General features: G+C 40.9%; 1 protein-coding gene across 1 annotated transcript in view; it reads right to left on the bottom strand.

The window, feature by feature from the left end:
* Nucleotides 1-27,170, bottom strand: part of NETO1 (neuropilin and tolloid like 1) — a 1,239,650-nt gene that overhangs the window by 200,441 nt on the left and 1,012,039 nt on the right. The window lies entirely within an intron of this gene.

The following is a 27,170-nucleotide window of genomic DNA, read 5'->3' as shown; positions in this document are numbered from 1 at the left end:
TACTGCATGACCTAACAGGGAGGATGTAAAACAGAGTGTCTGTGCTGTATCTTTAAGAAGCATTTCAAGGAATGAACATGCATATAAATAGCAAGCACGTGTTAGCTTCAGTGCCATTTTGAAAGTACAGCCAGAGTGTGAGCATCTTATAGGTTCATAGGTTCATAAGTAGGTACTAGGCTATCTGCCCGAAGGCATTTATAAGCCTAGCTGGAATGTGTTGGCTTTTGCCACCCCCTTAGATTAGTTCCCTGAGCCTCTGTCCAGCAGAGCCATTGAAGTGATCCCTGGGGTAAACTTTCTGTTTCCCATCCACTCGTCAAGGTTTCTCTTGAATAGGGTTAGCAAGGAGCTCTGCCTAACATAGATTGGAATCTTGTTCCAGAGCATGGGAAGTCTCTGAGACAAGAATATATCCCTCCAGCATGTCCTATTTATTGCTGTGGTGAGGTTTAGATCCCTAGAGCGTGTGGCTTGAGGGGATATGGTTTTCTTTAGGTGGAGCATGTCCATCAATTCTGGGTTGGACATGACCTTGTGTGTCCGGCAGAGATCACCTCTGAGTAGGCAGTATGCAACCGAGTACAGCTGGAGTTTCTTCAGTCGAGCTGCATAGGGCATCTGCTTGAGGCCAGTGATCCTCTTGGTGAGGTACTTCTGTGGTCTTTCCAGTTGTTGCAGGTGTCTTGTAAGATACACCCCAAATGGGGAATTGTACTCTATGATGGGTCTGATGTGTGATGTGTAGAGGGGCCCAATGACCTATTTCGATCTGGATGCAAACCCTTTTGTGATTAGGTGGGCCACCTAGAAGAATTTTCTAACCACTTTAGCAATGTGATTATCAAAGGAGAGGTTACTATCTACTTGGGTCCCCAGATCCCTTATTACGTCTTCCGTATTTAGGGGGCTACCACCTATGTGGCAGTTTGTGGGTACTTTATTTTTTCCAAAGGGGATGACTATGCACTTTTTGGCATTTAGCTTGAGGCCATGGTTTTGACATCAGGTATCTGTCTCAGTGAGACCCTTTTGGAGGATGTCTGTGTTAGATGGAGAGTGAATTATAGCCCCTAGTTTGCAGTCGTCTGCGAACTTGGTCAGCCATTGTCCTCCTGTGCTTGCCTGTACCTCTAAGAAGTATATGCCGAACAGGAGGGGTCCTAGGACTGAGCCTGGGGAATGCCACTTGTAACCGGTTTAGAGTCAGACCTAGCTCCCACAACTCTTACCATGTGGGTTCTGTTCGTGAGCCAGTTGGCAACCTATCTCATGATGTAGGGGTTTAGGGTGATGAGCTTGTCTATAATGGGCCACCTAGAAGAATTTTCTAACCACTTTAGCAATGTGATTATCAAAGGAGAGGCTGATGTAGGGGTTTAGGGTGATGAGCTTGTCTATAATACCTAAGTGGGGAATGGTGTCGAAGGCCTTTATGAGGTCTAAGTAGGCTGTGTGGACCACCTTTCCCTCATCTATAGCCTTGTTAACTGTCTCAAAGAAGTCCACCAGCTTTAGGAGGCATGAGCTGCCCTTATCAAAGCTGAACTGGGTAGGGTCCAGTGTTTGGAGGTCCCCAATGTCTCTGTTAATGAGATCCATGATGATGTGCTCCATAGCTTTGCAGACCAAGCTAGTCAGGCTTATAGCGCAATAGTTCCTGGGGTCCGTTGTGGCTCCACCTTTGTGGAGCAGAATAACCGTTGCTGTGTGCCACTCTGTGGGCATGTAGCCTGTGGAGAGGCTAAGTTTAAACAGTGTGTTTAGGTGAGGGGTTAGTTCATCTTTGAGCTCAAGTAGGATGTAGGACGCAGCCTGGGACACCATCCGGTCTCATTGATGCTGTGTTTTTGGCTTTGGAGAGGGCTGTTTTAACCTGAGTGTCTGTGATTTCAGGAACACCACATTCTTCTGGTATAGTTATGGGCCCTTTTGGGAGTGAGAGGGGGTAAAGTTTGCACTGAACCTGTCTGCCAGGATGTTGACTATATCAGTCGGTTCAGTGTATTTCTGATGAAGTCTGCATTGGGCAGACGAAAGCGCTTATTCTGTTGAAATTGTTTTTATTTTTGTGATTAAAGTAACTTTGGTCTGTCTACACGGAACTTTGTTTTTTTGGTGGAGTACTATACTTGTTGTGACTCAGTGTATTTTGTGCCATTCTGCACTAACTCCGAGCAGATCTGAGAATTGCCACTTAGATTCTTGACATAACTAAAGAATGCCTTGTGGTTATCTTTGAAGTCCATGGCAATTTTTCTTTCTAAGCTAGCCTTGGATGATTTTATGAGGGAACGTAGTTTCTTGCTGATACTGATCAGGGATATCTTCCCTTCTTGGATTTTACTCTTTTCTGTACTAGTTTCCTCCTTCTATTGTATAGCTTGTTTATGGTAGGGGTCCACCAGACTGGTTTCCATTTCCTGGAGTGAGTCTTGGTTTTGTTTGGGATAGCACGATCTATGCATTCTTGTAGGTGCCCGTAGAGTGCATTAGTAAAGGATTTTGCAGCTTGGACAGCGTTATCCTTTAGCATGGGGGCTTTGAAACTTCCTACCTCGGTCTTAAGTAACATGAAGTTTGCTTTTGAAAAGTTTTTCACGGTGGTTTCTTTGACCGGGGGTGGTGGCGGAATGTGGATATCCAGAGTGATTAGTTTATGGTCAGATCTAACCAGTGAGGGGTTGACCTCTGGTGTGGAACACCGGTTGCCCATGTTGGTGATGACCAGGTCCAATATGTTGTCACCTCTAGTGGGGGTGTTGACCAGTTGATCAAGGGTGTTTGAGTTTATAAATTCTAGGAAATGTTGGGCAAGGGAGTTTGCACTTAAGTAGTTCTCCCAGTTAATGTTTGGGTAATTGAAATCACCCAATATCAGGATGTTTGGTAGGACCTTTATGTTTCCCAGTGTTTCCAGTAATGTGGAGTGGGGGTTCTGGAACATGGTGGGTGATCTGTAGCAAGCTATAATTTGAATAGCAGTTTTGCCCGTTGTTAATTGAACGTGGATGATCTCAGAAGCATCGTGCTGTGTCATTAACCTGAAGGTATGTGGGTATCCTTGATGAATATGGATACTCCCCCACCTTTTGTATTTCTGTCTGGGTTTTGTGGCCGAAATGTATGGTATGAGTTGTACCCTAGTAGTGCTGGGGTGCTCTCTGGAGCCTTAAACCAGGTTTCTGTTACTGCGCATATATTGATTTTCTCCATAATGAGGAGTGCCTCGAGTGCATGCATTTTGAGGTTTAGACTTCTGGCATTGAGTAGCATTACCCTCAGTTTTTTGTTACTTCTGCAATTTTCGGCGGTGGGTTTGTCTTTTGAGCCTTGCCTAAAAAGGCACTATGGGGATGGCAAGAGACTTGGCCAGTATTCGAAAGCCTAAGGGTGACTTGTTGAGCATGTCATCTCAGGCTGACAGACACTGGATCCCCTTTGAATGACACCAGAAGCTTAGCCAATTGTTGAAATTGATAATTTTTTCTCTATACCGTGGTATCATTCTTGGTGACGGCAGGATGCTACTCAGGGTCAAGGTCATACCGGCCTGGGCTACATGATCAGAGAGCTCCTCCATGTCTCTTTTCATGTAGTCCAGGGAGGTACGGCTCAGGTCATTCACACCAACTTGGACAATGACACAGTCATATTTGTACTTGTTCTGGAGTGACCTAAGTGCTTGTGTTATGTGGCGGATCCTGGCACCCGACAGGCAACTAACAGTAACCTTCTCCTTGTTCAGCCTAGTGAGTAGGACATCAGTGTGCCTGACTATAGAGTCACCTATTACTAGTGTGTTGGGTATGTTATTTTGCCTTGCTGTGATTGCATGGCACACTGGTTTTGTGAAGTATGTGTTTCATGGTTTGTGTTGGGGGGGGGGGGTGGAGGTTGCTCGGATGTCTGCTTTGGAGGTCTCTGTTGCTTTTGCAGATTTTTATTTAGAGCCTCTGAGTATGTTTTCATGTATTTATGTGTGTATTTTGCCTGTGCTGGTTTCATAGGTCTATGTGAGACTGGTGGTGTGATGCAAGTAATTCCCTTCTCCTCTTGACTGCCTGGTCCAGTCTTGGATTGAAAGAGCTTAGCCTCCAGTTTGGCTGTATAATTGCATCTCTCACATGTATTAGTGTTTGGTGGAAGGAGGAGAGCGTTGTCTGTGTACATGAGGCAATTGTAACATTGCCTCAAAATGCCCAGATTCACCAGCTGGACTGGAAAGTACACCTGAAACTGCCCTTTGGACATGCCTGGATTGGTACAGTGAACTGTTTTACTGATTGGCTGGTAAGATCGAATAGAGAGCCCTGTCCTTCTCTACAGTATAGAGGGGTCTAGTGCTAAGGTTTATTAGTGCTTGCTATGAGTTTTGAGCAAGTGCTGGGATGAGAAGTGAATGGTTTGAGTGCTTAAGTTAAAAGTTGAAGAGTAGACTTTGTGGTGCTAGGAATAGTTATACCCTAGCTAACCGGTACTGCTCGGTTTGCAAAACTGAGCAAATGTGGGTTTTATAACAGTGAAATGAAAGAGACAGAAATTAGCCCAAAATGGCCAATGTTGTTGTGTCTTTCAGCTTTTCCCAGTTAGGGGTCGCCACAGTGGAACTCCAGTCCGCTAATGATCGGCAGTAGATTTTTACGTGTTGAGTTGCCAGCCCTGACGCACAACCTTCAACGAAGGTACACCCATTGACGCATGTCTCCACACAGAAGACGCTCTAGCTGAGAATCGAACAGGACAACGTCTTACTGTGAGGTGACAACGCTACCGCAGCATCACCACCGCAGATCAATAAACTACTAATCTCTGGTCTGAACAGCTTTATTATGTACAAACACATCAATAATGAGGTGTAATGACTTTGCATTCAGCTCCAGCAAGATTACAAAGAATAGCTAGTTTGTATATGAGCTTATCTAAGTTAAAGTCATTACACCTCAATCCTGATGTGTTTGTACATAATAAAGCTGTTTGAACAGAACCCACAAAGATTTGTCTATTACAGCCTGACTAGATGAGCAACAGATGAATTGAAGTCCCAAATTCTCTACTAGTACAATTGATAAAGATCTATCATTTGCCCTCCAATCTAGAAAAATGCATTAGTAAGAAAAGTTTTGACTAACTGGTATGCCCCTTACATTTCCAAAGTAATTTAGCAATTTGCAAATAATTGTAAAGTTTGTGTTTAATATGATGTATCAAAGAGTGATTTTTAAAACAGTCTTTAGAAAGAACATGGGGATCTATTTGTTGTGTACAGTGGTATTTTATTGACCCCACTCAGCATGAGAAGATTGTTTTAGCAATTGTGGATGTTTTTTTCTATTTGGGTTGTAGCTTATCCCTAGGCTAAAAATGATGTGACTACATTTGTCAAACAAATGTTGCAAAAATCATGCCTAGGTTTGGAGTACTTTGCTGCATTTAGACAGACAGAGTAACTCACTTCACAAGCCAGATAATACAGGTGTATATCACATAATCGAAATCTCAAAATATTGAGCACCATAAGCTCGAACTTGGAATGTTGAAATGTGATATAATTGAAAGCTCAGAACAGCAACACACACAACACAAGCACACCAAAAAAAGTAATCCACACATATAGGTTCATAGGTTCATACTAGGTTATCTGCCCTTGGGCATTTATAAGCCTAGCCAGAGTGTGTTTGGCTTTCGCCACCCATTTTAAATTAATTTTGCTATGCCTTTTTTTGAGGTTAGTATACTGTGCCTCTGTCTAACAGTGACACAGAAGTGATAGCCGGGGTAAACCTATGATCTCCCATCCACTCATCAAGATTCCTCTTGAAGAGAGTCAGTGTGGGACTCTGCCTAACCTGGACTGGGATTTTATTCCAGAGTGAAGGGAGCCTCTGGGTTATGAATCTGTCCCTCCAGCATGTCCTATTTATTTCAGTGCTGAGGTTCAAGTCTCTCGAGCGCGTAGCTCGATGGGATTTGGATTTTCTGAGGTGCAGCATGTCCATTAATTCCGGGTTGGACATGGCTTTATACGTCAGGCACAGATCACCTCTGAGCAGGCGGTATGCCACTGAGTAGAGCTGGAGTTTCTTTAACCAGGCAGCATATGGCATCTTTTGAGCCCTTTGATCCTCTTGGTGAGGTACTTTTGGGGTCTTTCCAGTTGCTGCAGGTGTCTGGTAAGGTACATCCCAAAAGGGCATTGTACTCAATTATGGGCCTGATGAGGGATGAGTAAAGAGGCACGATGACCTCCCTGATCTAGATGTGAATCCCTTCATGATTAGGTGGGCTATATAAAATGTTTTTCTAACCACTTTGGCCACGTGGTTGTCAAATGAGAGATTGCTATCAACTTGGGTCCCCAGGTCCCTAATGACTTCTTCTGTACTTAATGGATTACCACCTATGTGGTAATTTGTGGGCACTTTGTTTTTGCCAAAGGGGATGACTATATACTTTTTGGCATTTAGCTTGAGGCCATGGCTCTGGCACCAGTTGTCTGTTTCTATGAGGCCCTTTTGGAGGATGCTTGTGTCGGCTGGAGAGTTGATTATGGCACCCAGTTTGCAGTCATCTGCGAACTTGGTCAGCCATAGTCCTTCTGTGTTGGCCTGTACCGCCGAGAAATATATACCGAACAAGAGCGGTCCCAGGACTGAGCCTTGTGGGATGTCACTTGTAACTGGTTTGGAGTCTGACATGGCTCCAGCAATTCTAATCATGTGGGTTCTGTCCTTGAGCCAGTTTGCAACCCATCTAGTGACATAGGGGTTTATATTTAAGCTGGTGAGCTTATCTATAATGCCCGAGTGGGGTATTGTATCGAAGGCTTTTGTTAGGTCCAGGTAGGCTGTGTGGACCACCTTCCCCTCGTCACTGGCCTTGGTGACTGTTTCAAAGAAATCGACCAGGTTTAAGAGGCAGGATCTGCCCTTAACAAAGCCAAACTGGGTAGGATCCAGTGTCTGTAGGTCCCCAATATCTTTATTTATGAGGTCCATGATGATCCTTTCCATAGCTTTGCAGACCAAGCTAGTCAGGCTTATGGGGCGATAGTTTCCAGGATCCGTTGAGGCACCACCTTTGTGGAGAGGGACCACTGTTGCTGTACGCCACTCTTTGGGTACATATCCTGTAGTAAGGCTAAGATTGAACAGTAGTTTTATGTTTGGGTTTAGCTCTTCTTGGAGTTCATGTAGGACGCAGCCCGGGACACCATCTGGTCCCATTGATGCTGTGTTTTTTGCTTTGGAGAGGGCGGCTCTTACCTGAGCATCTGAGATGTCAGGGGGGCAGCACTCTGTTGGGACAGATATTTGCCCTTTTGGTGGGGAGGGGGGGAGAAGTTTGCACTGAACCTGTCAGCTAGGATGTTGGCAATGTCTGTGGGCTCTGTGTATTTTTTGTCATTTTGGACTAATTCTGAGCATATCTGGGAATTCCCACCAAGGTTCCTAACATAACTAAAGAAAGCCTTGTAATTTATCCTTAGTGTCCTGTGCAATTTTTCTCTCGAAGCTGGCCTTAGACTATTTTATGAGTGCCCGTAGTTTTTTGCTAATACTGATCAGAGATGCCTTCCCTTTTTGGGATTTTGCTCTATCATGTAGTAGCTTCCTCCTTCTATTGTATAGTTTGTTTATGGCTGGGGTCCACCAGACAGGACGTCTGCCTTTGGAGGATTGGGTCTTGGTTTTATTTGGGATTGCATGATCCATGCATTCCTGAAGGTGTTCATAGAATGCGTTTATAAAGGATTCTGCGGACTGGGCCGTATTTTCCACAGGCCCGGGGGCTTTGAAGGATTTCACCTCGGTTTTAAGGCGTGTGAAATTTGCTTTAGAGAAGTTTTTCACTGTGGTTTTCTGGGCAGGGGGTGGGGTCGGGATGTGAATATCCAGTGAGATTAGTTTATGGTCTGATCTTACCAGTGAGGGATACACTTCTGGTCTGGAGCATAGTGTCCCCATGTTGGTGATGATCAGGTCCAGTATGTTTTCCCCTCTTGTGGGAGTGGTAACAAGTTGTTCCATAGCATTTGAATTTATAAATTCTAGGAACCTTTGGGCTAGGGTGTTGGAGCTAGAGTAATGCTCCCAGTCTATGTTTGGGTAGTTGAAGTCGCCCAATATAATGGTGTTTGGAGAGACCTTCATATTTTCCAGTATTCTCAGGAAGGCCGAGTGGGGTTCCTGTGTTTGGGAGGGTGGTCTGTAGCAGGCCATAAACTGGAAGGCAGTTTTACCCACAGTTAGTTGTACATGGATAGTCTCTGATGCTTCGTGCTGTGCCACCAACCTGGATGTGTGGGTATCTTTGACGAATATTGATACTCCCCCTCCTTTTGTGGTTCGGTCCAAGTTTTGGGGCCAAAAAGCATGGTATGAGGTATAACCTGGTAGTGCTGGGGTGCTCTCAGGAGCCTTGAACCAGGTTTCTGTTATTGCACAGATATCGATGTTCTCCATGCTAAGGAGAGTTTCAAGTGCGTGCATCTTGAGGTTTAGACTTCTGGCGTTGAGTAGCATTACTCTTAGTTTCTTATCCCTTGTGATACCTATGGAGGTGGGTTTGTCTTTTGAGCCTTGCCTAAAAAAGGCACTATGGGTGTAGCAAGAGCCTTTGCCAATATCCGAAAGCCCAGGGGTGACAGGTGCAAGCCGTCCCTAGCGAAGCATTGTGGCTTGTCGAGCATGTCATCCCAGGCTGACAGGCATTGGATCCCCTTTGAATGACACCAACACTTAAGCCAATTGTTGAAATTGATCATCTTGTCTTCATATTGTGGCATCATTCTTGGTGAGGGTAAGATGCTACTCAAGGTCAGGGTCATACCGGCCTGGGCTACATGCTCAGACAGCTCCTCTATGTCTCTTTTCATGTAGTCCAGGGAGGTACATCTCAGGTCATTCACACCAGCATGGACAATGACTGAGTCATATTTGTACTTGCCTTGGAGTGACCTGAGTGCTTGTGTTATGTGGCGGATCCTAGCGCCCGACAGGCAGCTCACCGTGACCTTCTCCTTGTTCAGCCTGGTGAGCAGGACGTCAGTGTGCCTGACGATAGAGTCACCTATTACAAGTGTATCAGGTGTGTTGTTTAGCCTTAAGGGCTGTGACTGTTCGGCACACTGGCTTTGTGAGCTATGTGTTGCAATATACACTTAAAATTCTACTTCTAACCCTACACTAAACCATACATACACTACTATCTATCCACTTATCTTAACTCAAACCCTAACCCTAACCCTAAGGTACGTAACTATCACACACTCACCTTACCCGCTTCTTAACCCTAAGGTCCGTAACTATTGCACACTCACCTTACCCGCTCCCTAACCCTAAGGTCCCTAACTATTGCACACTCACCTTACCTGCTCCCTAACCCTAAGGTCCCTAACTATCACACACTCACCATACTCAGTCCCTAACCCTAAGGTGCCTAACTATCACACACTCACCTTACCTGCTCCCTAACCCTAAGGTCCCTAACTATTGCACACTCACCTTACCTGCTCCCTAACCCTAAGGTCCCAAACTATCACACACTCACCTTACCCGCTCCCTAACCCTAAGGTCCCTAACTATCGCACACTCACCTTACCCGCTCCCTAACCCTAAGGTCCCTAACTATCCCATTCCCACACTCACCTTAACCCGGTACATTCGTACACTTACCTTAACCCAGTCCATAACCTTCGCACCACAGTGGAGAAAATAGCGAAGTGGCAGAAACAGCCCACCAAATTCTTTCCCTAGGAAAGAATTTGATGTTCTGCAGCTTTGCTGTTTTCAGCATTTGCTGTTTTGGGTTCGATATTATAACATTCAACGTTTTACTACTTCGATGTTATGACATAAACCTGATAATACCACAAGTGTGTAAAATCATAGAAGTAAACATACAATATCTTTGCCTGCATAGACCCCAGGCTTCAGAAATTGTTGAGAAAATAAACCAAACTTTAAAACTAAAATTGCAAAATTGTGAGAGGTGACTGGCCTTAAGTGGTCAGAGGCTTTGCCTCTAGTACTGTTTAGTATTTGGTGCAGTAAGTATTCCTAGAAATTACTCTTCCCATGACTTAATTATGGGGTGGTCCAAGAGAATGCCAGCTACACCATCGCCAAGTAATGTAGAGTTACAAGATATTAATGAATGCATTTTCTTTACTGCAAGTCTCTCATTTCTGTTCTGCAGTGTGTTCATTTGCAGGTCATCAAAGTTCAACAACAACGTGACCCCACCTCCTGCCACAACATCACACCAGGTGATTGGGTGTACATCTGCTCCTTCTCCAGACACCACACCTTGCAGCCTACATAGAAGGACCACTTCTTGGTTCTTCTTAAAACAGCCACTTGATGTAAAGGATCAACCACCTGGATTCATGTCTCACATGTCAAAAAGGACCTTCCTAGTGAAGAAAATCATTGAATCATCAACAACATTGATGACATATATTTCTCAGAGTTTCAGAGAAACACTTATGATTAATGATTAAATAAGTTTGCAGATGACTGTGAACTGGGTGTTGATATTTGAGCTTCATCTGACTCACAATTGTTCCAACATGGCTTATTCCTTGTTTACAACTGCTGCTAGGAAAATGGTCGCAACTTAATTTAAAAAATATAGCACAGTTCATATTGGCAAACAAAACAGATGCACCTCCCCAATCAGACATGGTTGTAAGGGATCTAGGTACTCCTGTTGATAATGCCTTATCATTTTACCATCACAACTGAAAGTACTTCAAAAAGCCTTTCACCTGGTCCATCTAATTTCCAATGTTATCTCTGCTGGATCCAGATAAGTCTTAATTTCCTTTTACTCATACCTTATCAGACTTTTGAATATAAGCCATCCTTTGTCATGTATTTATCTATACATATTATACAATGGGAGAAACCTGAGAGATTCATAACTAAAGTGATCAGTTACCTTAAAAATCTTAGTAATCAGGAGAGATTGGCAACCATTTCTCTGTACTCAATCTCTTACAGGCTCCTCTGTGGAGATCTATGCCTAACCTTTTGTGCCATGAAAGATCTAATCCTATTTGATATCCTTAATGGTACATCAAATACATCCAGGCAATGAGTAGATCATTCATAGTCATTTTAAAAAAATCATTCAGAAGGTTGTGGGGCTGTTGCATGCTAAAAAAAAAAAACAGACAGCTCACAGTGAGCACAGTTAATGAATTTGTTTTCAGAATGGGGAGGAGGTCTTTTGAAATCTGTAATACTCACTGCTATTATTGTAACTCTTTTATGCGTAATCCTATTTGTGAGTAAAGTAATAATCATAAAGCTTCTTGCATTTAGAAACAATATTAAATTGGAAATGTGCACATTAGAAATAAAACTGAAAAAGTGCAACTGACCACTGTTTAAGGAAATTATGTTAAAAATGAAAATACAGTAGACTCCTTCTTATCCAGTCTCACTGGGACTAGACCTTAAGCTAGATAAAGGAATGGCTGGTTAATCAGAAAAAGCATACAAAGTAGCATTTATAGGTTATAAGTCAGCTAGATTAACAGGATTTGTATTAGTATGCATTTTTCTAATGAATATAAAGTCTAAAACTCAAATGTATGTCATTATTTAGCCCAGAGGAAGTGGAAGTGTTCTTCCTCTCTGTTGTCTATTGCTAGGGCTACGGCAGAAACTTGATGGCCAGTTAAACAGGAAGCCAGTTAAAGAGAGGCCGGATAAGAGGGAGTCTACTGTAGTGAGGAAAGTGTGCTAGAAGATTTTAAACAAATGTATGACAATGTATTCAAAAGGGAGAACGAGACTGAAAGTCATTAAAATTGTTTTTTCATTTCTTCTAGAAACAGTCATGTTTATTGCTCATAAAGCTATTTTTGCTAAGTTCTTATATAAGCATTGTGCATGTGAAGGACCGAAGGAAACTGCATGTGAAAAACGTTTATTTGCATAAGAAAAAGTATCTACCCATTTGAAAGCCTGTTATTACTGTCCAGTCATTAAACATTACTTCATGTGAATAATGCTTCACAGCATCAAATAAGGCATTGAGAAGGGAAATGTGTTTTATATTATATATATTATATATAATATATTATAATATATAATACTTTCACATTGAAAGTAGACTCCATCTTATTTCAGAATACAGACTGATGGCATAGGTTTTTCCCACTATTTTGGCACTTAGTAGTGCCAATGTGGAGAAACAGAAATGATGCCTAATAAGGGAAAACTTAGATTACAAGTCTGCAGATTGTCAGTAAGAAAAACAACATAGTAATGTTTAGTTTTAATTGTTCAGAGGCTATAACCTGACAGATAAAAAACATGTTTGCTCGGAGCTTTAATATTATTAAGATGAGTGCAGTTTGTTTGTTTGGGGATATAAGACCTTGATTGCTTGCTTGGATTCCCATATACGTGTGTTCTTTTACAATAAATCAAATATTTCTACTCTGCTGAACTGTGATGCATACATTTATTTTGATTTATTATCAAAATGTGGAAAATCAAAATAATTTTCCACCTTTTGATCGAACATGTTTGCTGAAATTGGTAATAATGAATTACCAAAATTTTGGAAATGGTAACACAGAATCAACATTTGAACACCAGAAGTTCCAATTTTGAAATTCTGTTTTACCAGTAAAGTTTCTGCAGGGGGACTACCCCCTTGCACCTTCCATGTAGGGGGTTGTGCCCCCCCACACCCCCTACATATTATATATTTCAATTCTGAGATTGCACTATAGTGGGAAAAGGGTACATTTCCCGATCCCCACTGTAGTGTTATCTATCAGAACATTGATTCCACATTAGCGAAAGCACTCAACCATTCGCTAATGTTGAGTCATTTTATGGATCAGCATTTTGAAAACTTGAAAACAGTTTCAACCTTCCCAGCTTTGAGTAAGTGCCGATCTAAATTTTGATAGTAAACCATTTATTTTGTACCTTAACAGTTTGTTTACAGATTCATCCTTACCTTTTCCACTACCACTGTCTTCTATTCATAATATTGTCATTTTTCATTATCAGTGTCATTCAGAAATTTCCAAGTAAAGATGCATGTATACTGAGCCAACAAAACATCCTTACTACTTCAGTTCTTCAAAACTAAATCATTTACCATGTATGCACAATCACTAAATGACACAAAAATAAATGATTTTCTCAGTGATCACTATTCCCTTCCACTGCAGCTGTAATGATTTTCTATTTACAAATGACAGCTTTACAGTATTTGATAAAGCCATTGCAATATGACCATCCCATCAGTAAAACAAACACTCCTTGAAGTGAACTCACACATTTTATATATTTTTGAACTGTTTCATATTAATTTGTAATATATCTATTATTTATTTCTTACTTTAAAAGGTTTGTAGTTCCCTAAGTCATTTACCACCTAACTTAATAACTGCAAGTTAATATGGCAGCATTAAACTTTTCACAAAAGTTCAAGTTCTTTTATGCATTCTGTATGCAAATTAGGCCCATTTTCATTTATCTATAGGAAATGCAGTAGTATACGAATGTGTAAGGCTACTGATGCACATAAGTTAGTCTTGGCTACTCATGAATGCAGCCTCAAGTTCATGTGAGCATGCTAGGGAAAGTATTGGTGTCTGCAGCAGTCCTCAGCAGTCCCCAGCATACTGCAGCAATCTGTGGATTTCCCCAGTTATGCTCAAAGTTTACTCTGTTTAGAAAAAGCAAAATGGAGTCATATGTATTAAAGTTTGCACAACCATGAAGTACTCTATAATCCCTGCCCACCTAACATGTCTAACATCAACTGGCACACCTTACCACCTCAAATCACTCAGCACTTACTAAAGGTTAGTTCTCACACATACAGCAATATTTATTTCTGCAGAAAGACCCCCCCCCCCAAAAAAAAAATAATATTATGCTATACTGCATAAGGCAAGTACAAATGACATTCAAATGTGATACTACAAAAAAGGTAACTAAGGCAATGCACAGCAGCAGTAACAATTGTAGTAATAAAAAAATGATGATTAAAATAATGATGATTGCAAACTGACTCTTTTCCAGCATATAAATGAACTGTGAGGGTATTCCTTGGGAGAAAAAAGTTGCATCGGTAGAAAACAAAGCAATGAACACTTTTACCCTTCATACCAAAATCGTTGGCTAAGCAATTAATTAAGTACAACTATCGGTTGCTGGCCCATTTAGGCTTCCAGAAAATTTGGCCTATTATAAAGCATAAGCTTTGGAGTCCTTAGCTAAAAATGTTGTGTAAAGAAATGCAGGAGGAATGCATAATATGTCTGCAGACTAACCATACATTACAGAAACCTCAGTTACAAAGAGTGCCAGTTTCAGACATTGTACTGTATACAGACAGATTTTTCAGGGCCTCTTCCTCCAGTAAAAGGCAGCTACTGATACTTGTTGGTAATAGTGGACACTTTCAATAAGTGGGTGGAGGCGATTCCCATCAAGGACATGACAGCAAAAACAACAGCATCTGCATTATGGAACCTTATTTTTTTCACATTGGGGGTTATCCCAGATCATTAAATCTGACAGTGGTTCTCAATTCACAAATCAGGTTATGAAGGAAGTTTGTAACCTGCTAGGAATGCAGCAGAAATTTCATGTTCCATATCACCCAAAGTCTAATGGAATGGTAGGAAGAATGAGTAAAACCATTAAGGAAAGACTTACTACAGCTTGGATAGAGAGGGGACCTAATTTGGACATTCATTGGCTATCTTGCTGGAAATAAGGGTATCATCCAATGTCAAATCAGGAATCTCACCTTTTGAGTTAATGACAGAAAGAAAAACGCCATTGAATTTTCCCTTTGACACATCTCTGTGGTCACAGCCTTCTTATTTCGCTATAACACATCACCAAGCTTGGCTACAGACTTTGCAGGAATCCATCAACAAGAAGACTTTTGTTTTATGCAGGCAGAATATACGAGATGCTGGGAGACCCAGCTAACATTGTATATCTAAAGCCGGGTCAATAAGTTATGCTGAAACAATTTGTGTTTGGGGGTTGTTTTGCTTCCAACTGGAAAGGACCATGCACTACAGTCAAACAGATAGGCCCCCTGGTGTATCAAATCAAGGGAAGTGATAAGAATCACAGGGCCAGGAAATTTAAAATTGTGCATGCTGATCAACTAAAGCTTGTTAAAAATACAGATGCAAACTCAAGAAAGTGATATTGCTTTTTTGTACTTTACAGATTGTGATACAGAACATATTGCCAACTTTGGATTTTTGGATAATTTGTCAGCATGATTTTTCAAAATGCAAACTGTTCAACATCAGCCACCCAGCCTTGCACAGGAAATGGGGGTGGGGGTGGAAGGTCTAATTGCATGATGGACACAGGAAAGGACACTGCGGCTCTAAGGTGGCCTTTCCAATACCCCAACAGTGACTTGAAATGACAGAGCATAGGGCTCACTCTCCGTTTCTTGCTTGGCTTAATTGTCTGTTTTGCAAGGTCTGGAATGGTCCAGTCACCTATTATAGCAATTGGATTATAAGCAGAAGAATTACAGCTGAAGACTGCAAGTGGCTGTGAAACAGTGTGTGCCAGTCAATGAAATACTGACAGCTTATTGTTTTTTCAGTGTTTCTTTAAATATAGTAATTGGTGGTATAGGCTTAATAACACATTGTTTACATGGGATGTTAATGTTACAGATTTTTTCAGTAAATAAACAGTATGCTAACCAAACTTATGTAGATTTGTCTCAAATATCTGAAGGAATATTTTCTTTAGTATTAATACAAGTAGACAAGGCAGATGCAAGTATGTATTCACGTAGCCTGTGTCTTTATCTTATGCATGCAATATCAAGTATTATGAGCTGAGTTTCAGGTTCAAGTTCTACTTATAGAGCATCACCTCATGAAAAGTAAAGTGCTGAAATGGGAGGACTGGAATCTACCTTACAATACATTCACCATTATGCACATACTTTTAATTTGTCTCAATGCTAGGTTTGTGTCCATGTGCCACTGGCAGGAAATGGTATCCCTTTAGTGTCAGTTTCAGTTAGTCTGCAGGATATATCTATCATGGTTGATAGGTTATATAACGAGAAAGGAGTTGGGCTAAACAGTACAATATTTGAAGAAGTCATTGTTAACAGCACTCAATATTGGAATCTGTGGACAACAGGGAAAGGTCTCATTCCTTATAAGAGAGAGCGGGATCATGGTAGAATAAGGCACCAGTCCAGAAGGTAGAAAACAAAGCCAATAGTCAATGTAATTTTACCATTACAGCATACAGAGATATGGAAGGAAAATATGCATGGTTAACAGTTCGTACCCTATTCAATTTGACTGAAGACTCACAGAAACAAATTGAAATTATGTACGGTATTTTCTTTGGGTCTATTTTAAATCAGTGAATGCATAAAAAAGCGAATGCTGATTTATCGACCCCATGTAAGTGAAAGCTTAATCCCACACACTTAGAACAGCACATTTTTTCTCAGGGAAAAAAAAACGTTGTTCCAAAAAAGAAAAAAAAAACTTTAAAACATTACATAAAGTGGGGGGATTCGGCCCCGATGTGGGGGGCTGTGCCCCCCACACCCCCTACTTAAATATACCAACTTCCTTGATCGCACTACAGTGATGAAAATGGCAAAATAATGAAGGCGGCCAAGCGATTTCTTTCCCAGGGAAAGAATTTGCTTATATGCCATTACAGTATTTTGCTGTTTTGTGCTTTCAAGTTCGATCAAGATGCATTCGAAAGAAGGCGTCTTCAGTCATATAATAGGGAACCTTTCCTTCATGTTGCTTCTGCAGCAGCAGGTTAGCATGCTAACTGCTTTAAAGCACCCGTATTATATGTGTGGAAACAGCGTCTACAAATGGCTACCACCAAACTGGTATGGCTCATGTTATACAGGATATGTAATAGTAGCCATAAGACATTTTAAAGAAGTACCTGGATCAATGCATTCTAGGGATCACAGAGTTTAAAGGAATTTGAACACTGATTGTCAGGATGATTTGCAGGTTTAGATACATCACACATACATCAACATTTGGACTTAGGATATGGATTTAGGTGATAGGGTAATCACTGGAACAGATATACTTCCTGCATATAGAGCTGTTAAAGCTGTTTGTGAATTAAATAAATTAGCAAAGTTGCCGGAGGTATTGGCTAATAATACCTTTGAATCCATAAAAGACATCACTTTAGAAATGACCGTAATGCCCATGGTGGTCATCCAGAATTGCACGGCTCTTGATTGCCTATTAATTTCACATAATGGGACTTGTGGGTTAATTGGAATGGAATGCTGTAGTTATGTACTAGATAAAAGTGAATCTATTATAACACATTTGCAGATTATGAGTGAGGTGATGACCAAGGTACAGGACATTGGTGACACCTCATGGACAGATTGGATTGCAAGCTTAGTTAATGGTTGAGGTGGGACAGTTTTAAAATACCTTCTGGCAGTTATATTGAATTTGGTAGTATTAACTATTAGAGTATCGCTTTGCTTACTGTGCATTACAAAATCTTTAATGGAAAGTGGCACAAAGCCCATATATTCAAACCATATCACAGTAGCTAATAATAAGGATATTATATATTTGTAAGGGAGCTACAGAAATAGGCCCCTGTTCAGAGCTTTACTTAAATGTAGTTGTTAGACATAAGGTAGAAGAGAAACCTATTAGTATAGACCTCACATAAGCCTAAATAATAATCAGGCCTGTGTCTTCATCTTATACATACAGTGTCTTCATCTTATGCATACAGTTTCAGAAAAAGGCAGTTCAGTAGAAAAGAAAAGATAAGTTTTCTGGCAAAGTATGACTCGTGCAGAAATAACACATCTCAAAGGAAAACTAGAGAATTTTCCTTTCTCAAGGGAATGTTATGTGTACTTGCAATGGAATGCTAGATAAAGAATAGACAGGCACCATTAGGCACCTGCTAGACAAGACCTGGGAGTGGAAGGGGTGGATACAGATATCACAGGAAAGTTGCTCAACAGAAGTAATATAACATATAAGTTTATGATTTCGCTCTCAGTAAGAGCCTGGTTCAAGACTTATTCAGGTATTGTTGAATTATTTTCATGTTTTCAGTCATCTGACATATTATGCTGCTGTATTCCATCTGCATATGCTGCTGTGACATTTATAACTGCTGCTATTATATTCAGCGTCACTACAAATATGTATCTGTAATATTATTATAATAATACTAAAGAAAGCATAAACATATCTGGCACAGAACTGCAGCTGTATACAAATATATGTAACATTTATGTGATAATATAACTTACTATATAAATACAGATGCAATGCATGTAAGAGTAAATAAATATATGTAAGTCTGCATATATATGTATAAATTACAGATATACATCTGAATGACTAAACTTACCTGTTTTTCTTGTATACAAATATATGTATTTATACAAAACAAAAAAAATCATTGCTACATAATTTCACATACAGTATTGCTTTACCTCAGTCAGTAGTTAAAGCATAAGCAGATCATTTTTTTAAAAAAAGGATTTTGTTTGTGTAGGCCTGAAAATATTTGTTGGTATAATAATTGTATAAGACAGTGATTTCTTCCATAGTATTAACTGCATGTACTAGATGGCTGTACTCTTAGACACCACACCCTAGTCAACAGAAGTATAGCTGGATTAGCCAGCTCTCTGTGCCAGTACCATGAACCAGTGCCCCACCCCCTCTGCACTTTACTATATCTGTATTAAGCCAATATTTGGCTTATTACAGATCCCAGATCCACCCCCTTCCTAGCACTTGCATTGAAGAGCAAAAAAAAAATCCTGCCTACACGGAGTGCTACTGCGCTCATGAAATTTATTTATTTATTTATTTTACATTTGTTTACCAGGATTATCCACTAGACTGAGAATAATTAGCCCCTTTTCAGTGGAAGCCTAGGGATAAAAGCTCCACAATTAACATGGCAGTCAATTAAAATGTCATAAAAAAAAAAAAAACAATACAGAATAGATGCACATAACCTTAGCCTAAAACTTACTAGTAGAGTAAATAATCTATACAAAACATTTGAAGATATGCTCATACACAGTAAGGAAAAAGAAAAAAAAAAAACAAAAGGTAGCAGTGGAGAATGCAACAGGTGTATAACTGCATTTGAAACATATCAAAATAGCAAATAATTGCAAGGGCAAACCGTTTGCTGCAAATTTAGCAAACAATGTAGCAAGCAGTTGCTACAGTTTAGACCACAAACAGAGTGCTATAGCACTTAGATTTAATCACAAAAGCAATACTGGCTTTTAAAACCTGGCATTGTATTAAAAAAAGAGATATTGGTATCACCTGGTGATTGTGCAAACAACACTTTTCCCCCTGGGCAATTGCCCCACTCGCCCTGTCCCTAGTTTTGCTACCACTAGTCAGAAGGCAGGTTGGTGGAATGGGATGGCAGTTGCAGAATCAAGTGAATGACCAGTGAGAAATGGCTATTTGTATTACTTCTGCATTCATTTTTAATCCATCCCCTTATATGCTTATGGTCATTAGGCAAAAAAGTGTCAAAGCATAAATTGTTGTACTAAGCTATATGTACAGCATTAGTCTGTAACACAAATAAGCCTGAAGTGAAAGGAAGGAAAATTGTTGTGTGCATGTGTGTGTGTGCGTGTGCATGCATGTGTGCGTGTGTGTGTGTGTGTGTGTGTGTGTGTGTGTGTGTGTGTGCGCACGTGCGCGCGTGTGTGTGTGTGCGTGTGTGAGTGTGTGTGTGAGTGTGCGTATGTGCGTGTGTGCGTGTGTGTGTGTGCGTATGTACAGCTTCTTCCTGAACAGGATTCACACACTGTTAAATGCAAACCATAACATTTTAAAGTAGAATCAAGACTAAAAGGTTATGGAAAAATTCCAGACAACCCCCTTCACCAAAACAAACAAGCTGTGTGCACATATAAAAGTGTAACTTGCATTAAATGAAAGATATCCTCAGCAATCATTAAGGCACACACCAAAAGCAACACCTAACTCCATACATAAGCCTACACCCGATGATCCCTCAAGAACAAAGTCCATATGCCCAGTACTCTTGTCATAAGGATTCTGTTGCAGGACACACAGATGACCCTCTCACCAGACAGGACAAGGAAAAGATAATGGTCAGTTTACCTGTCTGGAGCTAGGATCTACAATTTCCTGCACACACTCAAGTCAGTGTACCATGGGTCTTAATATAATTCTGACATAGTCCATGTGGGGGTAAATGATCCGAGCCATACCTCATTGAACTACATGAAAGAGACATTATGAATCTCTCTAAATATGTGTCACAGACAGATATATGTCTTGCATTGAGCAGCATTCTACCTTCACCAAGGATGATGCCACAGTATGAACAGAATTTTAATACACTGACTTAGTTTCTTGTGCCACTCCAGGGAAATTCAATATCTATCAGTAAGGGAGGACATGGTTAACAGACCACATTGCTTTGTCAAGGATGGGCTACACCTCTCCTCCTTGGGCTTTCAAATACTGGCTAAAACGTTATCCAGCCCTTACAGCCTTTTTAACCAATGTCAGAATGACAAACCTACCAACACAGTAAAAAAACCTAAAAACAACCTTAATGTGTCACTTCTCAATGCTAGGAGCATAAATAAGAAACTCCACATTCTACAAGCTCTCCTCTGGAGAATGTAGACATCTATACTGTTCTTGGTTTAAAGCTACAGAATGTAATCCAGCAGTGCAAAGCTACAGTGCCTTCCAAACAGTTAGACCAGCAGAAGCACAGACAGGGGCTATATGTGGAGGTGTTTCAATCAATGTTCACAACAAATACAACTTCAGGTTGGTTAAATAAGATGATGTCCTGGAGTGCATCCATGTCCAAGTCTCCATAGGTAAGGTTCCTTAGCATGTCCATGTTTCCATAGATAAGGCAGGTCATACCTACTCAACCTGGTGGACTTCTTTGAGAAGGTCACCAAAGCAATGGATGAGGGCAAAATGGTTCAAACTGCGTACCTTGAAGTAACTAAGGCATTTTACACAATTCCCCCCACTCTGGCATTGTTATCAAACTTCAGAGGTTAGGTATAAACCCTTGGTGGATAGCCAGCTGGCTCACAGACAGGACCCAGGAAGTTAAAACTAGGGAGTCCACTTCTACAAAGAGACAAACTGGAGAGTCCACCTCTACAAAGAGGCCAGTCACAAGGTATCAGTCCTGAGACCCGACCTTTTTGGCATTTAGTTCTCTGAAGTCAAGACCAATGTCAATGGCCTCTGGCTGACTAAATTTGCAGAAGATTGCAAATTAAGAACTGCCATTGACTTTCCCTCCTATGTAGATGTTATCCAGGAAGGACTGACACAGACAAACGACTGGTGCCAGAGCTAAGGACTAAAACTAATGGCAAGAAATGCATAACTCATATCCTTTGGGGAGTCATTCATCCCTAGTAACTATCATGCTGACAACACACTCCTATGATTTGACTCAGTAGTCAGGGACCTAGGGACACACATAGACAGTAATCTAGCCTTTGACCATCACATGTGAACAGGAAATCATTCCACGTCATGCAATTTATAAACAAAGGTTTGGCATCTAGATCCAATGAAGTTATTGTTTCTCTGTATTCGGCAGTACAATGCTCTCTTTGATAATGTACCTTACCAGGCATATCCAACAATTGGAACATCCACAGAGGTTTCTCACTAGAAGAATACAGGGTGTAAATAACATGTCCAATGCAGAACACCTCAAGGCCCTATACCTGAATTCTGTCTCCTACAGGCTCTTGAGGGGTGATCTATGCCTGGCATACAAGGCATTGTCAGACCCCACTCTTTGCATATAAGCAAAACAAACAGCATCAGAATTACCCATGATAAGGACTTAAATCTTGCCTGTGACATAAATAGGACCTGCTGGAGAGACTGGTATGTATCCCAGAAACTACTCCTTCTCTGGACAGGGTCCCCATCCATGTGAAGCAGAGTTCCTCCCTAATCTAATTCACGTGTAATTTGAACAACTGGATGGGGAACAGGAAATTCATCCCTGGTTTGGGACCTATGTATATAATGAACACAGGCAGCTGTAAAGGGTTCATCTTTTAGGCCCCTGCTTGTAAATGTTTTACTGCCCAAGCACCTGCTTACACTTGTCAAGGGTATCAGAACTTGTCAGAGATTTGGGATGCATGGCTAGGCTTAAAATACCCCCCTATGAACCTTTGCCTTGCCAGCTACAGGCCACTGTCTATGACTCACATACCTTCAAACTCTTACCTAGGCCTACTTGAGATGCTCGCCATCTGACTAAATACTTTGTTCATGGGAGACTTTACCTACCCCTTTATAGACTGGGAAACATACACTGTCTCTAGCTTACAGGCACAGAATTTCCTGGCACAAATACCTTGGATCTGACAGCGTCCACTCTAACCAGAGGTCAAACACATTGAACCTAGTACTCACCAACAGGTGGAGAGTGTTGCACACCCCCTGTGTCACATTCTTATTGGTCAGGTTGGACCACCAAACTGTCTCCCTAAAAATAAAAATCAACCTGAAAACTCAACTAAACCTGTAACAGTTAAGAACTGTTTTAAAGCAAACTACATCCTGTTAAATGATAGTCTGTTAAAATTCACAACTCCAACAAACCCCAAGAACATAGCTACCTATACAGGATTATTTACAAAAACCCTGTACAAACAAGTAAATAGCTGCATTGAGGCTGCTGTATGTAACAGAACTAAGTCCATATCTAACACCAAAAACAAACTCCACTGGTGGAATCCTTACCTTAACAGGGTGTATAACAAAAGAAAAAAGTCATGGCCAAAATCAGAAAGATCAACTCTCATAGAGGTGGGAGAGCTTTGATTCAGCTAAAGAAGAAATTACGAGGTCTAATAAAATCAGACAAGGCCAATTATGAGATCAGGATAGCCTGTCAGGCACAGAAAATCAAAAGGCCTTCCTCAGCTATGCCAAGAATATTACAGGTAACACTTAGCATTGTGCAGAACTGGTGGTAAATGGGAAAACATTCACTGACCAATATGACATAGCAAATATACTGACAGATAACTTTAGCTCTAACTTCATCCTCAACTTCCCCCAACTACCTCCTGTGAAATCTTTTTAGTATATCTACCAGCTCTCAACAGGGAGCAGATTGTGGTGGCACTCATTAAGGCAAAAAATACTGCTTCACTTGAGCACCAGCAATATTCCTAGTTGCCACCTAAATACCCTAAAACATGACCTAGCAGGACCGCTTAAGGTGTTCTTCAAATACACTCTCAAAACAGGCTACATGGCAGGTAAATGGAGGGCCACAACAGTCATTCCTCTTCATAAGGGTGTGCCAGCAACTGACCCAAAGAACTACAGAGCTATCAGTCTGACAAGTCTTAATATGCCGTGCCACGAAATAAACTATCATGAAAATAATCAGTGAGGGCATTGGCAACTTAAAGACACAGGAATCATCCCAGTTTGGCTTTGTTAAGGGAAGGTCTTACATACTGAACCTGGTAGACTTCTGCAAGGGAGTCAACAAGGCTATGAATGAGGGGAGAATGGTATATACCACCTACCTTGACTGGGAAAAACATTCAATACAATACCCCACTCAGGTATTGTTGACAAACTCTCAGAACTAGTCATAAATCCATACATAACTGACTGGATTGCTTGATGGCTCAAAGATAAGACCCATGAAATCAGGATCAGTTGAACTACCTCCGTCAGTAGGCTGGTCATCAGTGGAGTACCCCATAGTTCCATGTTGGTTTCACTTCTATTTGGCATCAAATTTTCAGAAGTCAAGGTTGATGTTGAAGGCCTCTGGCTTACTAAGATCACAGATGACCACTAATTGGGAGCTATCATAGAGTTTCCCATAAAACCAACATCCTACAAGAGGGTCTAACACAAACAAATGACTGATGTTAAAACCACAGATTAAAACTCAATGAGAATAAACTCATTATAGTTCCCTATATATTGGGAAATCATCCATCCAAGCTAATTACTCCATTAATAAAACACTCATAAGAGTTGACCAGATAGCTAGGGACCTGAGAACATATGTAGATAGTAATCTGGTGACCAACATATAGCCAAGATAATAAGAAAAACATTCTGTGTTGCTCAATTCATAAGCAAGGGTGCAGCATCCATGTAAAAGGAAGTTATACTAGCACTCTACTAAGCCCCTTAGCAGACACATCATTGAGTATGATGCCTCCATTGACATGTACCTAAACAAGCATGTGCAACAGTTGTAATGCCCTAGATGGTTCCTCATCAAGAAATTCTAGGGCATGAATACCTTATCCTACACAGATCACGTTAAGGCCCTATTTCTTTTCTCAGTCTCCTACAGGTCACTGAAGGGCGATTTATGCCTAGTAAATCTGATTTCCTCATATACAGCTCTGATCGATCTCTTGCACATCTACAAAATAAACAGCACCAGAAACACTAGACCTGAACTTTGCTTACAGCATAAGTAAAACATGTTGGAAAGACAGAGATGTGTCCCAAAAGATTTCCACTCTATGGAGTAAGCTTCCCATGTCTGTAAAGCAGAATTCATTCCTATCCTATTGAAACTAAACCGTGATCATTGCATGGGAAATCACAAATTCATCCCCAATTTGGGTTCCATGTCTCTGATGGACAGAGGTCAACAGTAAGTAAATTACTCCTCAAATAATATGCACCCCCCAGATAACCCTTAGCTGCCTCCATACTAAGGTACCTCACCATATAGACATCCAAGGAACTCGGGGACAAAACTGAGTTGGGTTGCACAGCTAGGCTTGTAAAAGACCCTGGTGGTTGTTAGCATATTATAAACCTATGAACCTATGACTGTGACTGTTATTTGGACTTAAAAACTTCTACCTTTTGCAGAAAATTAAATATTCTCAAACTGTGGAGTTGTTGGCCTTGTTACCACCTTCAAGCTTCAGTCATGCACAATATGTAAGAGGAAATAAAAACAGATGTAGTAACAGCATTTCTTGTCTTAGTCTATCCATATAAAACATTTTGTTTTCTTCTCAATGTGTAACCAGAGCCAGATCCAACACTGGGCAACCTAGGTAGTTGCCTAGGGCCCACTGGCTGGGGGAGGGGGCTGCTGGCAGGGGGGCTGACACAGCATTTAATTTTTAATTTAAAAAATTAAATTACATATCTTTTATAATGGCGTTCTTTAAGAATGTACTCTGCATCTGTGCATGCATCGAAGCACGCACGTACATCAGTGCAGATTTACAATCCTGCTGCTTCTCTGTGCACTTTGATGTACACAAATTTAAATGTTCTGGCTGCTGCTACTTCTTCTCTGCTTGCAGAATTTAAACAAGCTTGCATGACATTCTTTCCTGATTTTCTTCCTTACTGCTGTGAGCCGAGATGTACATTCTGCATGTGTGCAAAATGCCCTACTTAGGAGTGGCAGATTAACTTGCTCAGTTAAGACTAGCAGGTTAGCAAATTAACTTGCTCAAGCTCGAGCCATGTGCCTTGGTTATATGAGAGTCTCAGTCCTCTAGTCTACACCAATTACAAGACTGCTAACAAATGTGAGTTTAGTATATTTTCAAGGAACTGTGAGTTTCAAGGGAAGATAAGTTTACTATTGCTAGTGCTAAGTCTGTTTTCAGTGTGCATCTGTTTTCTTTAGTAAATGGGCATCATTGTTTCGGATATAGGCCTGGAAATTAGTGTTAGTAGCACAACATGTAGCATGCTTGCCTTTGATGTAGATGGCAGTGGGTTCTACTCCCACCCCCTGCACCAGGATTGCTGAAACCATTGAGTACTTCAAGGAGGGTTGGTAGTATTGCATTCCTGAGTGTGTTCTCCTTTGGTTAAGATGCCTAGCAACTATGACCCTGTTGTTGTGCCAGCCATTCACTATTGCAATGTTACCAGCTTACCAATTGCGTTTTTAATGTGACATTGGAAATTTATTCTTCAAGGGCAGTGGGCACTGAATTTGTAGATGCAACACTGAAAGATAAACGTGCTTGCCAGAAACACCCTATTCAGTAGTTACAGATCTCTTTAATGTGGAATTATTCAGATGACTTTTACTTTTGCAGAGATTGTCCATATTGTCTGATATTGGTGGATTGTAATGACAGAAGTCTGAGTGACCTTTTATAGTTCAAATGTTCTAAAATGGGTAGTTTTGTTATTATTGATTCATATGTTTGTCTAATTGCTTTCTGGAAAAACGTTCTAAACTCCAAATTTAAATACCCACACTAACAAGTGGTGCTGCATTATATAAGGAATATAATTTAATGCAATCAGGAAGGTGAATCAAAGAAAACATGTATGTATGTATGTATGGTTCTAAAATGTGTGCAAGTGGCCCATAGGATCATAGGTTCATAGGTTGGTACTAGGCTATAGGCCTTAGGGCCTATACAAGCCTAGCCATAACAATTCCCTGGCTATTTCTTCCCACAGTATTTACTTCCCTGGACCCCTGTCTAGCAGGGCGACTGATGGGATCCCCAGAGTGAATTTCCTATCTCCCATCCAATCATCAAAGTTCCTTTTGAAGAGGGCCAAAGAGGTGCTCTGCTTGACATGTATGGGCAGTCTATTCCAGAGTCTGGCGAATCTCTGGGTCAGGAACCTATCCTTCCAGCATGTATTGTTCATTGTGATGGCAAGGTTTAGATCCCTGGAGCGTATGTCTCTGAGGGATTGGGATTTTTTTAAGTGTAGCATGTCCAGCAGCTCTGGGTTTGACATGGCCTTGTATGTTAAGCAGAGATCGCCTATGAGTAGACGATATGTGACAGAGTATAGGTGGAGTTTTTTAAGGCAGTCAGCATAGGGCATCTGCTTTAGGCCTGTGATTCTTTTAGTGAGGTATTTCTGTGGCCTTTCCAGTTGTTGCAGATGTCTTGAGAGGTACATACCAAATGGGGCATTGTATTCTATAATGGGTCTATTGAGGGATGAGTACAGTGGGACAATGACCTCCTTTTTTCTGGATGAAAAGCCCTTAGTGATGAGGTGTGCCTCATAGAAGGATTTTCTGACTGTTATGTGAATGTGGTTATCGAAGGTGAGACCACTGTTTGTATTCCTA

The sequence above is a fragment of the Protopterus annectens genome, chromosome 3.part1 (assembly GCF_019279795.1).
Source record: "Protopterus annectens isolate FY-2018-M chromosome 3.part1, PAN1.0, whole genome shotgun sequence".
Lineage (NCBI taxonomy): Eukaryota > Metazoa > Chordata > Ceratodontiformes > Protopteridae > Protopterus > Protopterus annectens.
The sequence above is the reverse complement of the archived record's forward strand: the minus strand, read 5'-3'. Positions and strand labels throughout refer to the sequence as shown.